Genomic DNA, 22,596 nt, shown 5'->3' with positions numbered 1-22,596 from the left:
ATCAAATCATTAAGGAGGGAACACTATTGAGTTGTCAAATTCCCCCTTCTGAAGTTTCTATTTAATTCTTTACCAAATCTTCAAGCTGTTACTGGCCGACTTCATTGGTTTCTGAGGCAAATTGTCCCTCCCTCCCTCCCTCCCTCCCTCCCTAGCTCTTTCTCTGGGTCTCTGTCTCTCAGTCTCTCTCTCTCTCTTTCGCCATCTCTTCATTTAACTCCCACCCACTCCCCTACTTTCTCATATCCGTTGTATTATGTGACCTTATTCTAGTCACAGCATCACCTCCATCTCCCCAGGGTTGTTAACCTCATAACTAAACCAAACCACTATGTCCCTCTCTTGTCATAGAGCCACAGATGTAGTGTTGGTGGAGAATAGTATACAGATGCTCTACTAGTACATCATACCTATATAGCCTAGAATTTATCCTCGGATACAAAATTCCCATGAAGCTACACAAAGAGACACATGACAGCTTGGTCTGCTGTCATGAACTTTCAGCGAGCCCGAGGTGTGTGGTTTCAGTGAGTCAGAGGTACAGTATGTGGTCTTAATTAAATGTTTGAATATGTTGTAAAGGGGATTGGGTTAAATGAAATGCTTTCTCCTGTTTCCCGAGGCAGGTTTAGAATGCAAGGTGTACGTGGCGACCTTCGTGTCAAACATTAGCCTCTACCACAAACAAGGTACGGCAGCCATGTTTTCTTTCTCTAGCAGTGTTTGTTCTAGTTCTGTTCAGAGTGATGATCTGGTCATTTGTAACTTTACGACTCTGTATTAAAGACTGCTGCAAAAGCTTCATTAAGAATCACTTGAAAATAAGGTCTGATGCATAAAAGCCTGACAGACTTTTATGCGCTCATTAATAAACATTTATGACTTAATTCTAATGTGACTGACAGCCTATTTATAGGTAATCGTTGCTCATGCATAAAAGTCCTTTTGAGTTCATCATAGTAGAATGCACTGTGAAAAGTAACTGCCTAATTCATTAAAGAAATCGAGTAGTGGCTACTCAAACATCTCCGACGGTCAGATGAACTCAAACCATATGAGTGGTACTAACTACTAACTATCTCAATAAGATCTCTTATCGCTTAACGTTTTTGAGAACTGTTAACAAGTTTTAAGTTATTGAGTCAACTTTTTATTTGTTCTGCAAATCTAAAGTTGAGTTATTACAATTTATGATTATTTAATATTTTAAAGTCAATCTAACATTTATTAAATAAGTTGTTCTTACTTGATTTTATCACATTTTACGTCTTTACTTAAAATAAAGTAGTAGTCAGACACTGATATTTGAGTAAAAAACACTATCTGTGCTGAGATGGAATTCTAATGTTTTTGCAAGTTCTGAATACTTAACAGTGTCATTTGGGTCTGTTTTTAGAGGATTGTGGGTAATTCAACATTTTTAGACTATGATACTTTCACACAATTGTATGCATATGTGAAGTATATTTCTAAAATAGTATTAAGCGGTTTGTTGTGTAATTGTTCATGATGAACGGATATCAAAACCGTCGGACAAATTGATGTTCAATAAAGAGACAAGCCATTCCCACCATCAACAAGGTCAGGTGCACCACTCTTAATGACTGTGGCTAATGCAGCATCCTGTAATGCTTACAGTCAGTGGTGATTGGCATGCTTACAGTCAGTGGTGTGCATGTGGGATGCATGCAACTACACAACACTAAACAATACATTAATTGCACTATACTACTGTTACACCTGGCTATCAGTGGAACCTTTTCTGGCAGTGAAACAGTTAATTCAGCCTCATTTACTGCCTTTAAAAAAACATAGCTGCTAAAACAAACGTGGTTTCTACTGACTATGGCATAAGGGAATGTTGAGCGGATAAGAGGCAATCCGTGATTTTGATTAAGACATCAATGAGCGAGCTAGGACAGAAGTAGTCAATATAACTATTTGTTCAGCACTTTTGAAATGTACAGCGACAGAATTCAAAACATGGGCTGTTCTTACAGTGTTCTCCCTGTACACCAATTCAGAACCATTGGATAAATAAAGGGGGCATATAAGCAAACAATGAAAGCTCTTACAATTTTCAATGATTAAATTTCTCAAAAACAGGTTATAGGCTACATGTGAACCACCAAGTCAGAACAGTAGGTGAAAATAGACCAAACTTTTAGAGTGAGGCACATTGGCTACTAACAACTTACTACACAACATACACTTAGTATTGCTTTCTTAGCTACAGTATACATATCTTCCAAGCATATTACATCATTTATGCAGCAGCATACAATACATTTTTGGACTCACCTTGTTGTGCTGTGCTCACTTGAACAGGAAGGTGGCACGGAGGTCCTTCGTGGCAAATTTTGGCATCAAACTTTGTCATCAAATCTGGCATTCTCTGGATTTATTGTGCTTTCAAGACAACTGGGAACTCAGGAAAAAAGGTTTGAATCACGATGACGTCAGTGATCTTTAGGTCGTAACTCTTGAAAGAGGCCTGAGTTCCCGATTTACAATTTCCAGTTGGATGAAAGTTCAAAACATATTTTCCCAGTCATAGCTCGTTTTTCCCGAGTTACCAGTTGTCTTGAACTCACTAAAGTCAGAATTTGCAGTTCTGAGTTAAGTTGTTTTGAGCACGGCACAAATCATGCTTCATTGACAGCATGGCCAATGTTGAATGTTTATCATTTTTAACTGGGAAAAGAGACCCTTAATCATAGTCTTGGGACCTCACAGCCACTCCACTGAATAGCAGACTAATGATTGATTTGCAATGCTTGCAGATAGCTATGGATTCCTTCCAAACCACTCATTGTTGAATTTGCGATTTCCAACTGGGCTCCACGCAAGATCTCACCCCGTGGGGTCAAAATGATCACAAGAACGGTGAGCAAAAATCCCAGAACCACACGGGGGGACCTAGTGAATGACCTCCACTGAATAGCAGACTAATGATTGATTTGCAATGCTTGCAGATAGCTATGGATTCCTTCCAAACCACTCATTGTTGAATTTGCGATTTCCAACTGGACATAAACATTGTAATGTTTATGTCCAATGGCCGATGAGCACCGATACGTTTTATCTATAATTTCTCTTTATTATTTATCTTCATATGACAAGGATTAAATAGGATTTACTAGTAGATTATCGACTGCTAGCTAAGATTTTGAAAGTATGATGTTGACATGATCAGTCCAATCAAAGCTACTGTAGATATAACGTGATTTGATGTCATTTTATCTGTGGCCTATGACCTTGAGCCTTCTTGGATGGGCACTTCTAACGTAACTCTTTGGCAGCACCCAAGGGGATAGAATTTTAGAGCTCTACCCTTAGACTTGGCGGTGACGTAGTGTCCCCATGAGTGACAGAACACTAAGCCAATCATGGCGCAACGCTCCGTATTTTCTGCTGGCTTTCCCCACCCCCACAGAAAGCACTGAGCTAGGCTGAAACATCTGCATTTTTACATTATTTTTGAGCTGCCTTACTCAAGAAAACAAAAAAGAGACAGTGTTTGTATGCGTCTACATTAACTCAATGATATACAGTTGAAGTCGGAAGTTTACATACAGTACACTTACAGTGGGGCAAAAAAGTATTTAGTCAGCCACCAATTGTGGAAGTTCTCCCACTTAAAAAGATGAGAGGCCTGTAATTTTCATTATAGGTACACTTCAACTATGACAGACAAAATGAGAAAAAAAATCCAGAAAATCACATAGTAGGATTTTTAATGAATTTATTTGCACAAAAAAAAGCAAGATTTCTGGCTCTCACAGACCTGTAACTTCTTCTTTAAGAGGCTCCTCTGTCCTCCACTAGTTACCTGTATTAATGGCACCTGTTTGAACTTATCAGTATAAAAGACACCTGTCCACAACCTCAAACAGTCACACTCCAAACTACACTATGGCCAATACCAAAGAGCTGTCACCAGAAACAAAATTGTAGACCTGCACCAGACTGGGAAGACTGAATCTGCAATAGGTAAGCAGCTTGGTTTGAAGAAATCAACTGTGGGAGCAATTATTAGGAAATGGAAGACATCCACGCAAGATCTCACCCCGTGGGGTCAAAATGATCACAAGAACGGTGAGCAAAAATCCCAGAACCACACGGGGGGACCTAGTGAATGACCTGCAGAGAGCTGGGACCAAAGTAACAAAGCCTACCATCAGTAACACACTACGCCGCCAGGGACTCAAATCTTGCAGTGGCAAACGTGTCCCCCTGCTTAAGCCAGTACATGTCCAGGCCCGTCTGAAGTTTGCTAGAGAGCATTTGGATGATCCAGAAGAAGATTGGGAGAATGTCATATGGTCAGATTAAACCAAAATATAACTTTTTGGTAAAAACTCAACTCGTCGTGTTTGGCGGACAAAGAATGCTGAGTTACATCCAAAGAACACCATACCTACTGTGAAGCATGGGGGTGGGAACATCATGCTTTGGGGCTGTTTTTCTACAAAGGGACCAGGACGACTGATCCGTGTAAAGGAAAGAATGAATGGGGCCATGTATCGTGAGATTTTGAGTGAAAACCTCCTTCCATCAGCAAGGGCATTGAAGATGAAACGTGGCTGGGTCTTTCAGCATGACAATGATCCCAAACACACCGCCCGGGCAACGAAGGAGTGGCTTCGTAAGAAGCATTTCAAGGTCCTGGAGTGGCCTAGCCAGTCTCCAGATCTCAACCCCATAGAAAATATTTGGAGGGAGTTGAAAGTCCGTGTTGCTCAGCAACAGCCCCAAAACATCACTGCTCTAGAGGAGATCTGCATGGAGGAATGGGCCAAAATACCAGCAACAGTGTGTGAAAACCTTGTGAAGACTTACAGAAAACATTTGACCTCTGTCATTGCCAACAAAGGGTATATAACAAAGTATTGAGAAACTTTTGTTATTGACCAAATACTTATTTTCCACCATAATTTGCAAATAAATTCATTAAAAATCCTACAATGTGATTTTCTGGATTTTTTTCTTTTCATTTTGTCTGTCATAGTTACAGGCCTCTCTCATCTTTTTAAGTGGGAGAACTTGCACAATTGGTGGCTGACTAAATACTTTTTTACCCCACTGTAGGTTGGAGTCATTAAAACTCGTTTTTCAACCACTCCACAAATTTCTTGTTAATGAACTATGGTTTTGGCAAGTCTGTTAGGACATCTACTTTGTGTAGTCATTTTTTCCAACAATTGTTTACAGACAGATTATTTCACTTATAATTCACTGTATCACAATTCCAGTGGGTCAGAAGTTAACATAATCAAAGTTGACTGTGCCTTTAAACAGCTTGGAAAATTACAGAAAATGATGTTATGGCGTTAGAAGCTTCTGATAGGCTAATTGACATCATTTGAGTCAATTGAAGGTGTACCTGTGGATGTATTTCAAGGCCTACCTTCAAAATGCTTGACATCATGGGAAAATCAAAAGAAATTAGTCAAGACCTCAGCAAATAAATTGTAGACCTCCACAAGTCTGGTTCATCCTTGGGAGCAATTTCTAAACGCCTGAAGGCACCACATTCATCTGTAGAAACAATAATATGCAAGTATAAACACCATGGGACCCCACAGCCGTTATACCGCTCCGAAAGGAGACGCGTTCTGTCTCCTAGAGATTAATTCACATTGGTGCAAAAAGTGCAATCTCAGAAGAACAGCAAAGGACCTTGTGAAGATACTGGAGGAAACAGGTACAAAAGTATATTTTTCAACAGTAAAACAAGTCCTATATCGACATAACCTGAAAAGGCCGCTCATCAAGGAAGAAGCCACTGCTCCAAAATTGCCATAAAAAGACTAAAGACTAGACTATGGTTTGCAACTGCACATGGTGAGAAAGTACTTTTTGGAGAAATGTCCTCTGGTCTGATGAAACAAAAATAGAACTGTTTGGCCATAATGACCATTGTTATGTTTGGAGGAAAAGGGGGTGGCTTGCAAGCCGAAGAACACCATCCCAACCATGAAGCACGGGGGTGGCAGCATCATGTTGTGGGGGTTCTTTCCTGCAGGAGGGACTGGTGCTCTTCACAAAATAGATGGCATCATGAGTCAGGAAAATTATGTGGATATATTGAAGCAACATCTCAAGACATCAGTCAGAAAGTTAAAGTTAAAGCTTGGTTCCAAATGGACAATGACCCCAAGCATTCTTCCAAAGTTGTGGCAAAATGGCTTAAGGACAGCAAAGTTGAGGTATTGGAGTGGCCATCACAAAGCCCTGACCTCAATCCTTTTGAAAATTTGTGGGCAGAACTGAAAAGGCGTGTGCGAGCAAGGAGGCTTAGAAACCTGACTCAGTTATACCAGCTCTGTCAGGAGGAATGGGTCAAAATTCACCCAACTTATTGTGGGAAGCTTGTGGAAGGTTACCCAAAATGTTTGACCCAATTTAAACAGCATAAAGGCAATGCTACCAATTTCTAATTGAGTGTATGTAAACTTCTGACCCACTGGGAATGTGATGAAAGAAATAAAAGCTGAAATAAGTCATTCTCTCTAATATTATTCTGACATTTCACATTCTTAAAATAAAGTGGTGATCCTAACTGACCTAAAACAGGGAATTTTTACTAGGATTAAATGTCAGGAATTGTGAAAAACTGAGTTTAAATGTATTTGGCTAAGGTGTATGTAAACTTCTGACTTCAACTGTATATATTTTTGTTTCATTGTTTGCAAACTGATATGTGACATGTATTAATGCCAAAATAACATGCAAACCATGCAAGCCCCCCAAAACATGCAAGCCCCCCACCTGCCCTGAATGACGGGTCGCCACTGCTTGCAGCTATACCTCCAGTTACTGCTAGAGGAATGAGCATTGTGCTCAACAAATCCTGCTAGAGTGGGTTAAAATTACAAATCGTCAAATACATAAAACAATGGTAAACATGGAATGATGACCACTGAAAATTACTGATCAGAACAACCTACTACTTACAAATAGTATTAAAGGTTAAAACATTTAAGTAGAAGGGACCCTTCAATTTTATCTTCACTACATCAAATATTCATGTTCAATTAACTTCAATGGTTATGGTTCAGAATACATAATGCAATGTAAAAAAAAGTTCATAGTACACAAAAAAGTTAAGTATTTTACAACTTTGAAAAGATAACCATATGGGTGACTGTCACGCCTTGACCATAGAGAGCTTTTATTCTCTATGTTGGTTAGGTCGGGTGAGATTTAAGGGTGGGTTATCTAGGTGAATTATATTTCTATGTTGGCCTAGTATGGTTCCCAATCAGAGGCAGCTGTTTATCGTTGTCTCTGATTTGGGATCACATTTAGGTATTTTCCCATTGTGCTTTGTGGGATCTTGTCTATGTATAGTTGCCTGTGAGCATTATATTAGCTTCACGTTTCGTTTGTTGTTTTGTTCTTTAAAGTTTTCTATTCCAAAAATAAAGGATGGAAACATACCACGTTGCATCTTGGTCCACTCCTTATAACGATCGTGACAGTGACGATGTCACTTTATTATATTATTTATTGGACACTGGAATACTTGGAGTTGGAATGCTTGGAGTTGGGTAACTCAAATAGTTCTAGGCAACGATGTTTCCACAAACAGTTTTTGTTAGTTGAACTAAATGTTTTTTGTATTTTTTATTTTACCTCCTGTTTCGATCATCTCATCGCTGCAACTCCCAAAGGGGTTCGGGAGGCAAAGGTCAGGTCATGCATGCTCCGAGATATGACCCGCCAAACCGCACTTCTTAACACCCGCCCGCTTAAACCGGAAGCCAGCTGCACCAATGTGTCGGAGGAAACACTGTTCAACTGACGACCGAGGCCAGCCTGCAGGCGCCCGGCCCACCACAAGGAGTCGCTAGAGCACGATGAGCCACATAAAGACCCCCCCCGGCCAAACCCTCCCCTCACCCGGATTACGCTGGGCTAATTGTGCGCCACCCTATGGGACTCCCAATCACAGCCAGTTGTGATACAGCCTGGGATCGAAACCAGGTCTGTAGTGATGCCTTTTAGCACTGGGATGCAGTGCCTTAGACCGCTGCACCACTCGGAGGCCCGAACGAATTACTTTTTACGGTGTACAAGTCTCAGGATCTTTCTCAAGCATTCTGTTTTAGCAGTTAATGGAAGCTCACTGACTTGGAAGGTTGGTTTGGGAAGATGACGGAAATAGTGTGGGATACTACATTGTTTATCCAAAGTCTTGTCATAGTTCTAACATGAACTTCTTAAATTGAATAAACTTGTTAAGGCTGGCAAAGAAGAAAACTTGCCATATTGAAAGAGGTCATTTTGAATTCTTCTCAATAGGACTGTGGCTTTGTCTGGATTGAGTGTTGAGCTTTGGAATGCAACTCATGTCTCACAATGGAAAGCTAACAATGTCCCCAGAGCATCCTGTTGTCATTGACATTGACAGACAGAAGCTGTTGATCACAGATTGGTCCTCACAGGAGATTACCGTCACCCCCACTTATGAATATTCACAAGTCTTAATGAGATGATCCAAAAAGGCTCTGTTATCATGGATCCTACATTTACCAGGTGTGTGTTTGGATGATGACAGGGGTGCTGGTCTTTGGGGAGTTATGTGGAGAAGCGAGCCTCGCTCAAGCCTCTGTATGAAATATCCGCTCGAGAAGACAAGTTGGCATTAAACGGTAGGAAAGGAAAGGAGGCAGTCTGGAACACATTGACGACTGGCAAAAAATAACTCTAGACTCATTTTTCTTCGTTTCTGTCAAATCCCCTTTTCCAGCGTTTCCTTTTTAGATTCCATTAGTGTTGGCAGACGTCTTTTAGAAGAGAAAACAAAAACACCCACATGATTCTGCCTAGAAAGTGGCCGCCAGTCATTTTGACAGTTTTCCACAGCCAAGTCCAGGCAATAAATCATGTATTACCTAAGTCGTTCATTGTAAAAGTTGGAGTTTGCCGCAGGCTCCGTGGGCGACGGACCAGGCACACTATCTTCCCTTTGGGAAGAACGGAGGGAGACAGAGAAGCAGAAGAGATTAGTTCCTCTGTTAAAACAACCTCAATGGAAATAATGGACATTCTCTCACTATTAATTCTCCCTGTCAATATGAAGTATTGCTGCACCTCTCTGTCTCTAGGCACTCTTCTTCTCCAAACCCAGAAGGGCCTTCCCGTGGGACTAATTTTGAGAACGCACTGGCACTAAATACCTCATTAGTAAGACGGGGTTGTCCAAACTGAAGGACAAATGTATTGTCGGTCTTGTTTCACCTACGGGGTCATGTGGATCTACCAGAGAGAGAGATGATCACTTTTCTGTCCGTCCCTTTTAAAACAGCAATACATTTAAAAGAAGTGAATTGATATTTAGCTTCAAATCAAAGTGAAGTCTTACAATTATGAGGGTGTTTGCTAACGTGTTTGCTAACTAAATGAAAGGGATGAATGTACGATAACTTTGGCAGTTCCCTCCATGATGATTTGGAATACAAACCGCAGGAGATCTATTCTAATTAACCAACAAACAAAAAAAGAACTTGCTTTGTACCGAGGACTCAGGAAGGAAGGATGCTCTTCTCGCGCCGACTACAGATCACTAATTAATTCGCATTAATGCAAAGTTGATCATATTCTGCTGCCTGGCGCATCTCCTCAATGTGTGGGTAGCTCTGCAGTTATATAAAGAGAATGCAAAGCGTACATACATACATACATACATACATACATACATACATACATAGATTTAAATTCTGTTATCACAGATGGGATCTGCAACAGTGTTAGTCTTTGGAGATGGGAAGTAGCTGCCAAGCCACCTCCATCAGCCTTCCTAGAACCCTCTATCTAGCCCTTCCTCGTCCCTCTCTCCATGCCACCTCTCTCTCTCCGCTCACTCGGTCTTTCTCGCTATCTCTTTTTCTTGCTCTCCCGCTCTATCTTTCCCTCTCGCTCTCGCTCTCGCTCTCGCTCTCTCTCTCTCTCTCTCTCTGTCTCTCTCTCTCTCTCTCTCTCTCTCTCTCCCCCCCCTCCTCCTTCCCCCCTATCAGCTTAGAGGGAAATAGATTGTCTCCTGGCTCCCAAAATCAATTTGTGTCAGCACACCAGGCCTTCTTTCTGGAAGTGTCAATGCAGGGGAACACTTGGTATTCACAAAATGAAATAATGGGTGACCGTAAATCCTGCCGAGAGAGACCCTGTCGGCTTCACTTAGGTTTAGGGGAGATCTCTTCTATAGATGCATCTTGTTAGCATCTCCTGTTGGCATGCTCCTTCAGTCTGGCTCTCTTCCCCCTCTCTCACTCCTCCATCTTCAAAGTGTTACCCTGAACGGCTTGATGAGGAAGAGTTATTTAAGGCAATGGACAGGATGTAGAAGCGTTGGCTGAGCATTTTTACTTTGATTGGATGTGTGTGTGTGTGTGTGTGTGTGTGTGTGTGTGTGTGTCTGTGTGCTTTAATGGTGGCCTGTGAGTGTCAAATTGGCTTGGTTTGGCTTGGACGTGTGTGTGTCTGTGTGCAGAAAGCATTTCTCTCCTCACCGCATTATGCCAAGAGATTAATTGACTATGTCTACCCGGGACATCTGCCTCAATGTCCCCTGACAATGCCTATCGTTTTTAACAAACGACCTCACGCTGGGATATTTCTGACCACCCTAAATATAGCCATTCCTTATGTTCCTTTTACCCTGGGCACAATAACAAACGCCGGCTACTGCGGTAACGGCCGCTCCACGACGTTCCGTCATTGAAATTCACGGGGGGGGGGGGGGGGGGAAACAAGGCACGTTATTTCAACAAGGAGGTTCAGGAGCAACGCCGTGGCGCTTGAGCCATTTGTACAATCCCGTTCAGATGAATTCACATGAAATAACTGTTAAGTCGCCTGACAAGCCATTAATAAAGACTGCGTTTTGATTTAGAGCCACGGCGAGGGGGGATGCCAGGGAAGGGAGAAATGCTATTAGTGGACACTGGGAAGGAGAAGCCTTATCTCCGTCTAACCGCTGTCTCTGGGCTCCTTCCCTCCCCTTAGGGTGGCTTTGTAGTCAGCGATACACACCACACAGGTGGGATTAGTGGGCCTAGCAGGAAGTGGGGACATTGGAGTTAGACAACGTAGATGAGACCATACCCTGTCATTCTCTTGCCTGACAACTCACCCTGAATGCAGTTCCACAAAATGAGGGGCGTTGTACAAGACAAATTCATCAGTGATTGGATCATCTCTAACAAATCTAACCAATCAGAGTGTCGAAGTTGATAACGTGATGGAGGCAGGCTCTGGCCAAACCCATCGGTTTGTGGGATCAATCAGAACGGTCAGAATGTGTCCATATTGTAGAAATCGTAGGGCTAGGAGGCAAATCCAGACTCATCGTGGAGAAGAATTGTCAGTTTGGACAGAGCGATGTGGATGGGTAGACAGGAAACTCTCCAGATCGATTACGTCCTCAAATACTTACTGAGATGAACCCAAGATCAGATCTACTAGATGGAATTACATTTCTAGGAAGTATTGGGGTCTAAACGTGATGCAGTGTGTTGGCTAGTGTGGGACTTGGCTGTGTGGTGTTTTCAGTCGGACAAATATAAACCCACACATACCCTAGTTGATAAGTGTTTTTTCAATTTTGGGGTCCTTGTTTGAAGACTTAGTTGGTTCATGCGAATGCACCTCAGGTGTCCTTATTGTTATTAAAGCCACTCCCCTCCCAAGCAAGTGTTTCGAGGATAGAATTTTGATTAAGGTGTTTGTTTAGAAGCAAGGTAAAACGACCTGTTTGAAACCCACCTCACACACAGCACTCCACAAACAAATTCTAAATAAAACAAATACCTTCCCCCAGCCTTCTGTTATCCAGAGAAAATCCATTTCCTTGTTTGCTTTTCAAGTGCTTACTCATGGAAGGGGACGGTACAGTACCTCAGCGTTTTAAAAAAGATGAAATAAGAAATAATCCCATCAGTGCGAGAGAGAAGTGCCCCGAGGTGGCGCCAACCAGACGGGCAGCAGTCAGAAGCCTCATGCTGGGGAGGCTGACAGAGCCAGGCTTCATCCCAAATGGTACCCTATTCCCTACATAGTGCACTATGTTTGACCACAGCCCTTTGGGAAGCCTATGGGTCCTGGTCAAAAGTAGCGCACTATGTAGGGAATAGGGTGCTATTTGGGATGCAACCCCCAGTGTTGATGCTTGGGGCTGTTGATTAAGTGTAGCAGGGGAGGCATGACTGGTGTTTACCTTGCAGTGGCCCTGAACGTTATTCTCTGCTCTCGGTAACCTGCTGTGGCGGCTGATTCAGGATGTCTCTCTTCCAACCTGGAAAAGCAGCGTGTTTGCGAATATTAAAGCACATCTGCCGGTCTCAGCGTGTCACGGCCTAACAGGCCACTGTAGGCTGTTGGTTCATGACTGTCTCTGTCACAACAGACTCCTGACAGGTTCAAACTCCTGTTTAGAGGGTGTGAGCAATGGGGCGTAATGATGGTTTAGAGCACATTGGATCTCAGAACAAGTTCAAAGCTTCTTCTGCAACCCAAGCTTTGCATATCATCAGTCCTGTTTTACTTGGTACTTATCTAACAACGTGCACTCTGGTATTACCTTCAAAGAATTCAACGAAATACCTAATGACCCTTTCACCGTGTTATTACTAGGTGAATATCTGATAAACATGGGACTATCAAATGAAGTGTAGTCCATTATTGCCCTAAAGCGAGACATGAGACATGATCGGTAAGGGAATGCTAGTGGTTGTAGCATGTCACCAGGAAGAGAACGAGACCGCTAAGAGTCCAGCAGAGAACATACAGCAGGAGAGAGAAGTTCAAAGCAAGATGAAATGAAATATCCTCTGTAAGGGTACGACACTGTCAGGGTCAAAATGGGACCCTACTAAATGGGACCATACTCAAAAATCATCTGAATCCTCTACATTTAAAATTTTAGGTCAACAAAATATTCAAAAGCAATAGCAGTGTTTTTTTACAGTGGATAATAGCTATACAGTGCACTACTTTGGAGCCCTGGTCAAAATGTGTGCACTACAAAGGGAGCAGGGCGTACCCTCCAGCTATATAGGCCCGGGGCATGAAACTATTATTCGCTCATGTTCAGAAAGAACCGTCATGGATTAAAGCTTAGTGGGAACTGACTGGGCTGTTCTTAAAATGGAGAGAGAGAGACTGTTGATTAGCATATACTCAGCAAATACCGGCGACTAAGCAGTTTTGGGGCCGAGCGGAAGCTACTCAATCCTCCTAAGTTTTGTTAGCAAATCCTGTACTAGAAATGTATTTTCCAACCCCTCCATACTGTGTGTCGCTCGCTAATTCTCTGAGGAGGAGTTGTGAGTTCAGTGCATATGTAGTGGATGTGTCGTCTGCAGTAAATCCATTAAACCTGCGTTATTCAGTTGTTTCATGTAACGTAGGCTACCTGTGCTTGATTGACCTTCTTCATGGATCGGTCTTAATAGATTTCAAAGATTTCAAATAGTTTGATATACATTGGAGTCTTCGTTTTTTTGAACTCCTAAGTCACGTAATGAAAGGTTTTGTGACATTATGGTTGTGTTGATGGAGACTAGAGAAGCAATTGGGCTTCCCTTCTTATGGGACTGACCTTCATATGGGACTGACCTTCTTATGGGACTGACCTTCTTATGGGACGGACCTTCTTATGGGACTGACCTTCTTATGGGACTGAACTTCTTATGGGACTGACCTTTTTTATGGGACTAACTTTCTTATGGGACTGACCTTCTTATGGGACTGACCTTCGTATGGGACGGACCTTCGTATGGGACGGACCTTCTTATGGGACTGACTTTCTTATGGGACTGACTTTCTTATGGGACTGACCTTCTTATGGGACTGACCTTCTTATGGGACTGACCTTTTTATGGGACTGACATTCTTATTGGACTGACCTTCGTATGGGACTGACCTTCCATCAAGTGTCCCTGTGGAAAACTATTGGGGCCTTGTGTTCAGGTCTATACTCATGCAGTTTTCAAAACATACACATTCAAATTCTTTAGTTATGGGTTGAACTACATGAAATACATGAAAAGCAAAATGATCCACTTGTTTATCCCGACCAGATGATCAATTGATAGGATATTAAAAGGCATGATTGTAATAAAAACATAATTTGTTCTTATTTCAGTCTTTAGTGTGGGACCATAAAAAATTCTAACATTTTCTTTAATCATAAAAGGAACCGTTTTGCTGTAAAAGTCTAAACTATTTTGCAACTCCTCTTTGGTTTTAGCATTCATGCTTCTTCTGATGTGTTTAAGTATCACACGCACTTACTAATAAGTAATTTGTGTCCTGTAGCCCTGGCTAATCTTCTAACAAGTTTAATTTGATTCTGTTGGATTTGAATCAGGGAAGCACGTCAACCTTCTAAGAGTACATTTATAATATCTGCAGGCCTAACTTAACTCCTGAATGCTTACTAATCTGACATGTATTATGCAACAATAAGATAAATAGTCCTAAAAGTGGACGATCAAAACATTGGTGAAACAACAACAGCAACCCATTGGGTTACAACGAAGGTCTAATTTCCTCTTATTCATGAGCTGTAAAGAAAACACACAGAGCTGCCTGTCATCCATTGACCCTTTGGCTGAGGAGCTGCCTGTCATCCATCATCCCTTTGGCTGAGGAGCTGCCTGTCATCCTTTGGCTGAGGAGCTGCCTGTCATCCATCGACCCTTTGGCTGAGGAGCTGCCTGTCATCCATCGACCCTTTGGCTGAGGAGCTGCCTGTCATCCATCATCCCTTTGGCTGAGGAGCTGCCTGTCATCCATCATCCCTTTGGCTAAGGAGCTGCCTGTCATCCATCGACCCTTTGGCTGAGGAGCTTAGAAGACCGACACAACAGACTCAACAGCAGAGCCCTCAAACCCCTTCTAATATTTACCTGTTGAGCACACTGAGTTCACACAGAGGGATACACACATAGAGGGACGGAGAGGGGGAGAGACGGACAGAGAGGGGGAGAGACGGACAGAGAGGGGGAGAGACGGACAGAGAGGGGAGAGACGGACAGAGAGGGGGAGAGGCGGACAGAGAGGGGGAGAGGCGGACAGAAAGACGGACATGACGGGGGAGAGACGGACAGAAAGAGGGAGAGACGGACAGAGAGGGGGGAGAGACGGACAGAAAGGGGGAGAGGCGGACAGAGAGGGGGAGAGACGGACAGAGACGGACAGAGAGGGGAGAGACGGACAGAGAGGGGGAGAGACGGACAGAGAGGGGGAGAGACGGACAGAGAGGGGGAGAGGCGGACAGAAAGACGGACAGAGAGGGGGAGAGACGGACAGAAAGAGGGAGAGACGGACAGAGAGGGGGAGAGACGGACAGAAAGGGGGAGAGGCGGACAGAGAGGGGGAGAGACGGACAGAGAGGGGGAGAGACGGACAGAGAGGGGGAGAGGCGGACAGAAAGAGGGAGAGACGGACAGAGAGGGGGAGAGGCGGACAGAAAGAGGGAGAGACGGACAGAGAGGGGGAGAGACGGACAGAAAGAGGGAGAGACGGACAGAGAGGGGGAGAGGCGGACAGAAAGACGGACAGAGAGGGGAGAGACGGACAGAAAGAGGGAGAGACGGACAGAGAGGGGGAGAGACGGACAGAAAGGGGGAGAGGCGGACAGAGAGGGGGAGAGGCGGACAGAAAGACGGACAGAGAGGGGGAGAGACGGACAGAAAGAGGGAGAGACGGACAGAGAGGGGGAGAGACGGACAGAAAGGGGGAGAGGCGGACAGAGAGGGGGAGAGACGGACAGAGAGGGGGAGAGACGGACAGAGAGGGGGAGAGACGGACAGAGAGGGGGAGAGACAGACAGAAAGACGGACATAAAGGGGGAGAGACGGACAGAGAGGGGGAGAGACGGACAGAGAGGGGGAGAGACGGACAGAAAGACGGACATAAAGGGGGAGAGACGGACAGAAAGAGGGAGAGACAGACAGACAGAAAGGGGGAGAGGCGGACAGAGAGGGGGAGAGGCGGACAGAGAGGGGAGAGGCGGACAGAGAGGGGGAGAGGCGGACAGAAAGGGGGAGAGACGGACAGAAAGACGGACAGAAAGGGGGAGAGACGGACAGAAAGAGGGAGAGATGGACAGAGAGGGGAGACAGAGAGGGGAGAGACGGACAGAGAGGGGAGAGACGGACAGAGAGGGGGAGAGGCGGACAGAGAGGGGGAGAGGCGGACATAGAGGGGGAGAGACGGACAGAAAGGGGGAGAGACGGACAGAAAGACGGACATAAAGGGGGAGAGACGGACAGAAAGGGGGAGAGACGGACAGAGAGGGGAGAGACGGACAGAGAGAGGGGGAGAGACGGACAGAGAGGGGGAGAGACGGACAGAGAGGGGGAGAGGCGGACAGAAAGACGGACATGAAGGGGGAGAGACGGACAGAAAGAGGGAGAGACGGACAGAGAGGGGGAGAGGCGGGGGAGAGGGGGAGACGGACAGAGAGGGGGAGAGACGGACAGAGAGGTGGAGAGACGGAGACAGAGGGGGAGAGACGGACAGAAAGACGGACATAAAGGGGGAGAGACGGACAGAGAGGGGGAGAGACGGACAGAGAGGGGGAGAGACGGACATAGAGGGGGAGAGACGGACAGAGAGGGGGAGAGAAGGACAGAGAGGGGGAGAGGCGGACAGAGAGGGGGAGAGGCGGACAGAGAGGGGAGAGGCGGACAGAGAGGGAGAGAGGCGGACAGAGAGGGGAGAGACGGACAGAAAGACGGACATAAAGGGGGAGAGATGGACAGAAAGAGGGAGAGACGGACAGAGAGGGGGAGAGACGGACAGAGAGGGGGAGAGGCGGACAGAGAGGGGGAGAGACGGACAGAGAGGGGGAGAGACGGACAGAAAGGGGGAGAGGCGGACAGAGAGGGGGAGAGACAGAGGGGGAGAGGCGGACAGAGAGGGGGAGAGGCGGACAGAGAGGGGAGAGCGGACAGAAAGACGGACAGAAAGACGGACATAAAGGGGAGAGACGGACAGAAAGAGGGAGAGACGGACAGAGAGGGGGAGAGACGGACAGAGAGGGGAGAGGCGGACAGAGAGGGGGAGAGACGGACAGAGAGGGGGAGAGACGGACATAGAGGGGGGAGAGGCGGACAGAGAGGGGGAGAGACGGACAGAGAGGGGGAGAGACGGACAGAGAGGGGGAGAGACGGACAGAGAGGGGAGAGGCGGACAGAGAGGGGAGAGGCGGACAGAGAGGGGGAGAGGCGGACAGAGAGGGGAGAGGCGGACAGAGAGGGGGAGAGACGGACAGAGAGGGGGAGAGACGGACATAAAGGGGGAGAGACGGACAGAGAGGGGGAGAGACGGACAGAAAGGGGGAGAGGCGGACATAGAGGGGGAGAGACGGACAGAGAGGGGGAGAGGCGGACATAGAGGGGGAGAGACGGACAGAGAGGGGGAGAGACGGACAGAGAGGGGGAGAGACGGACAGAGAGGGGGAGAGATGGACAGAGAGGGGGAGAGACGGACACACACCAATCAGTAGAAGCAGGTCTCAGGAAACCCAATCAGACTGGAGAGCTCTCCCCAGTAACACTCTAGGAGGTCGCTTTGATAGCATGAGAAATGAGGGTCCTCTTTCTTCTGTCTGAGAGAGAGAGAGGATCGAGCGGGAGAGAGGAAAGGATGGAAGGAAGGAGTGATGGAGAAAGAAAGGGAGATGGAAGGGGTAATGGGCCACCCCACCGGTTTTCTTAATCTCATCCCCTGTGAAATTTAAGCGCCCTTATGTTTTTCATCAGGTCTGGGACGGGGGGCCAATCGCCTGCAGGCACTTCAGGTAGTGTGTCCTAAAATGACACTTGGCCTGGAAAAAAAGAGTAAAACACACATAGACACACAGCACCACAGTCTTCCATCATGGTGTTTTGTAGTAGCCGGCCTCTGTTTCGGTTTGTCTCAGGAAACCCAATCGGGCTGGAGAGATCTCTGCTGAAACACTGGGAGTCTGGGTGGCACCTTTGACAGCACGTGAAAAGAAGAGGCCTCTTTCCACTGTCTGAGAGAGAGGGTGAGAGAGAGAGAGAGAGGGTGAGAGAGGAGAAAAAGAGAGAGGAAGGAATGGAAAGAAGGATAGAGAAAGAGAGTGAGATGGATGGGGTAATGGGCCCCCCCACCAGTCTTGTCAATATCATACCCTGTGAAGTTTAAGCCCTCTTCTGTTTTTCATCTTGACTTGGTCGGTGGGGGCCAATCGCCTGTGAGATCTCTCTGACAGACCTTTTCATTATCCGGTCCAAGAAAGCCCTTTGGTTGGTGCGTTTTGAACACCTGCATGTTAGACATTGGAGTGTTAATAAAAGGCTGTAGGTCATTTGCTGCATTTAATAGAGGAGAGGTTGAGAATGAAGGTAATGGTTGTGTGGACATTAATGATGATCCCCACGTGTTCAAGTTGAAGGATGTCTCCTTTTGATTTTGGGGCGCTGAGGATCTTCAAAGGACTTTTTCAGGAGGGGAGAGTTTGGGATGAAAGTGCAGTGAGGAGGGGAGGGGGATTAGGGCAGCACCCCTGTGAGGTGGACCAATTTCCAAGACTGACACAGATCTGAAGGGGGTTTGATCATGTCCTCTGAAAGATAAGGTGTCGGCACGGCCACCGCTCCCATGGCGACCGTTGATCTCGGCGACTGTCGGGGGGCTCTCTCGCACCACACTGTCATCAAATGGACATTAAGGTGTCATTGTGTTAAATGAGATGCATTACGCCTGTGAGAAAGGCCCTCTTCATTGGACTGCCTTTAAACGCAAGTGATTAACACATCCTTGAAGGGTTGGACACGCGCGCAGAGACACACAGAGACACACACACACATAGAGACACACACACACACTGGGAAGGGGGGAGGGATTGAAGTGGAGGGCCAGTGCTCCCATTTTGCTCGTCAGTCAATTTGTCTCCCGGCATCTCCTAAATCATTATCTAGCCTCCATAACTCACAGGCTTCTAACCATAACGGAAAAGACATTTAGGAATCCGCCACACACGTTGTTTTACTTGGTCATGAGTTTCAATGAAAAGTCAATGAGCTACGACATCAATTAGCAATTAGCAACCTTGATGTAATTGCATTTTTTCTTTTTTTCTCGTGACGAGAGACCTTCATTTTTGCATCATTCATTAAGTAATTATCAAACCCAAAGGGATCATTGCATGTTTAGCATCCGTGCTATGAAACAGTCAATTCGAATAATACTTTGGCCTCTCAATTCTTTGTTCGCTGTGTATTTACATGATATGCTAATTGAATGCTAATAATGTGTCAAATAAACCATGCTAGCTACCTCTTTAGAACCCTGGTTGGGAATGGGTTATGGAAGCAACATTTACATGGTCGAGTTCAAAAAAAACTTTCTCTGCTTCAATGTAGTGAGGAGAACTTTGTATATTATAATCACAACATGTGGCAGCCATTTTGCTTTTTCCTCTTATTGTAAAGGCCTTAGTCTTCTCAGACTTTAAAGGAAAATTCAGAATAATGGAACCCAAGCCAAGAAATTAAGCATATCAAAGGCAATTTGGTCGTGTTTTAGTGATTGGGTATAGGCGTAGACTAAGGGCCTGGGAGATGGGAGCGATAGGTTGAAATAAACATGTCACGTCAGCTTGTTTTATCTCATTTAGGCTCGAGTTACATCAAATGGAGTAGAGAGGAGAAACTGCATGGGAAAAATGGGGAGAGGGAAAAAAAGACAGGAACCTTCTTTTGCTTTCAGCTGAAATACTATTTAATGTTGAATCTCTATCTCCCTCTTTTTTTTTCTTTCTCTTTTCTCTCCATCCCCACGATTTCAATATTTTCCCTAAGACGGCCCATTTCAAAGAGATTTCTACGCCTTAAGAGGTGGTTATTTGTAATAATCATCATCTCTAGTCTGCGTTTGGACTGACAGACATCACCCTGCAGGCAGCGTAGCTTTTGAAATTATTAATTGGAGTCTGAAGTTGCAGCATCCCAGTAATTTGCTGTCAGAGCGCTGGCATTTTGCTGGACGCTTCATGTCAAATAGTCAATTTCGCTGGAAAGTAACATAGAAACTATCAAGCAATTCATGGCTTTGCCAACCGGCCATGTCATATTCCTTTATCCCACTCTGCCAGGATCTGTCACTCTAATTACAATGTGTTGAGAATTACAATACATTTAGAAAGTGTGTGTTTGGATATGCATGTGCGTTTATTTGGCATAATTTCTCTTACAATCTCTTGTTTCCAAGGCTACACTAGTTTAATATTCAGTTGGTGTATGACAGAGTGAGTGGGATAAAGACGAGTGGAAATATCTCAGACACTAGAGCACTATAGGAAGACTAGCCTATGTGCTACTTCCTCAAACCTAAACCACACTAGTCATTGCCTCACTACTAATTCTACCTTTAAACTGTTAACGCTTTTACTGTGATGACAACCCAACCGAACACATCATACTTATCATTACACACACCTGCTACCATCATTACGCGCACCTGCACCTCATTAGACTCACCTGGACTCCATCACTTCTTTGATTACCTCCCCTATATCGGTCATTCCCTTTGGTTCATTCCCCAGGCAGTATTAGCTTTGTTTTCATGTCCAGACGGTACTCTTGTTTTGTATTGTTCCATGTTTATTGTTTTATTAAATTCACCCCCTGTGCTCCCAGAGTCTGCGTTACACATCAACGTGACACACATCAGAAAGCCTACCTAGTAACAATACTCTGTTTTCAATATAAACTTAACTCTAATGGTACCAAACAGTGGGTTCAAATAGAGTGTAACAACCAAAGCACACCAACATCTCTCCAGGCACGCAACACACATCTTCAACACTCTCAGCAGTCATACACTCCTTCACTTCTGTCTGTCTGTCCAAAAACTGTGATTGTTAGATGTTTTCTTATTCTTCTTGATTTCTCACTTTGCCAACAGCCCCCCCGCTGACAGTTCTTTGAAAAGTCTTCAACCCTCAGCAATAAAATAATAATTGAAGAACATAATCCTGATGCAATGGTGGGGAAGGAAGAGACAAACGCTCCCTCTGCATAGAAAGAAAGAGAGGGGGAGTGGAAATCATTTAGGCACCACCGAGAGCCATTGAGCCATGTGGTAGACAGTGGGAGAAGACAACAGTAGCAGTCACATGGTGGGTACGTGACTTCTCCCAGAGTGCAAAGAACTAGAAACAAACCAACAATGCTATTAGGCAGATAGAGCTCTACGACAATGTGGGAGTTTTCTAGTAATGAACTCCTTGGCTAATAAACCTTCACTTAGTGTAAGAGAGGACCAGCGGGTGTGACGGCGTTCGTTTTGGTTGTCTTTACTTGTAATTATTTCAAAGTACCTCCCAGATTGGGTCACCCCAAATGTGGGGTTGGACTAACTTTTTAGCTACCGAACTATTAATCACAGAACAATTTAAATGATTTGAGGATGTTCAGAGGCTGTATACCGTACAGGGTAGCAGCGGCTGAACTTTGGCATGTAGTTTCATTCCAGTCCATTTAAAACAGTTATTAATGGACCAGGGCTTCCAGAAGAGGCCAGTGGGGCTCAGACGTAACACGCTCTGCAGGCCTCCCACCCGGGCCACTCCTCAGCTCTCCACCACCTCTACCATAAATCAACCAGTGCACAGGTAAAGCCCTGCATCAGGTCATTCTCTCTCCTCTGCCTCTCTCCCTCCCTTTATCTTCTTCCTCCCAATCCTTCTCTCCCCGCCTCTATTAACGAATGTATTGTCATGTTTTAGTCTCTTCTCCCTTTCTCCATCCTCTCTCTCCCTCCCTCTCTCTCTCTCTCCCCCTTTCTCTTGGCTTCTCCTCTCTCTCCCTCCCTCTCTCTCTCTCCCCCTTTCTCTTGGCTTCTCCTCTCTCTCTCTCCCCCTTTCTCTTGGCTTCTCCTCTCTCTCTCTCCCTTTCTATTGGATTCACCTCTCTCTCTCTTTCTGCAAGTGTAAGGGTTCTTTTTCCTCTGGGCTCTGTCCAGGAGCGGACTGGGACTAAGATTGAGCCGGTCTGTCCAGGGCAGGACTGGGACTAGGATTGGGGCGGTCCAGTCCTGCATGGGGAGGCTCCTCAGAAAGGATATATAAAAGAATGATGAGGGGTGATGCTTAGGAGGAGGGGGATAAGGGAAGGAGAGAGGAGAGAGAGTGAGTGTGCATGCACACATGTGTGCGCGATTGTGTCCATGTGAGTGTAGATCTGTGTGGTTTCTGTAGATCTGTGTGGTTTCTGCAGATTTGTGTAGTTTCTGCAGATCTGTGTGGTTTCTGCAGATCTGTGTGGTTTCTGCAGATCTGTGTGGTTTCTGCAGATCTGTGTGGTTTCTGCAGATCTGTGTGAGAGAAGACAACAGTAGCAGTCACATGGTGGGTACGTGACTTCTCCCAGAGTGCAAAGAACTAGAAACAAACCAACAATACTATCAGGCAGATAGAGCTCTAAGACAATGTGGGAGTTTTCTAGTAATGAACTCCTTGGCTAATAAACCTTCACTTAGTGTAAGAGAGGACCAGCGGGTGTGACGGCGTTCGTTTTGGTTGTCTTTACTTGTAATTATTTCAAAGTA

General features: G+C 45.1%; 1 protein-coding gene across 6 annotated transcripts in view; it reads left to right on the top strand.

The window, feature by feature from the left end:
* LOC115145578 (type II inositol 3,4-bisphosphate 4-phosphatase-like) overlaps nt 1-22,596 on the top strand; it is a 406,180-nt gene that overhangs the window by 3,542 nt on the left and 380,042 nt on the right. For 5 of the 6 annotated variants that reach the window (XM_065003896.1, XM_065003895.1, XM_065003893.1 and 2 more), the window contains exon 2: nt 627-689. The exons of the other annotated variant lie outside the window; for it this stretch is intronic. The gene's annotated coding sequence lies outside the window, so the exon portion shown is untranslated. The remainder of the gene's footprint in view (nt 1-626; nt 690-22,596) is intronic. 6 annotated transcript variants of the gene reach the window in all.

Source organism: Oncorhynchus nerka, linkage group LG18 (genome assembly GCF_034236695.1).
Source record: "Oncorhynchus nerka isolate Pitt River linkage group LG18, Oner_Uvic_2.0, whole genome shotgun sequence".
NCBI lineage: Eukaryota > Metazoa > Chordata > Actinopteri > Salmoniformes > Salmonidae > Oncorhynchus > Oncorhynchus nerka.
Note: the sequence above shows the minus strand (reverse complement) of the source record. Positions and strands in the feature narration are given on the sequence as shown.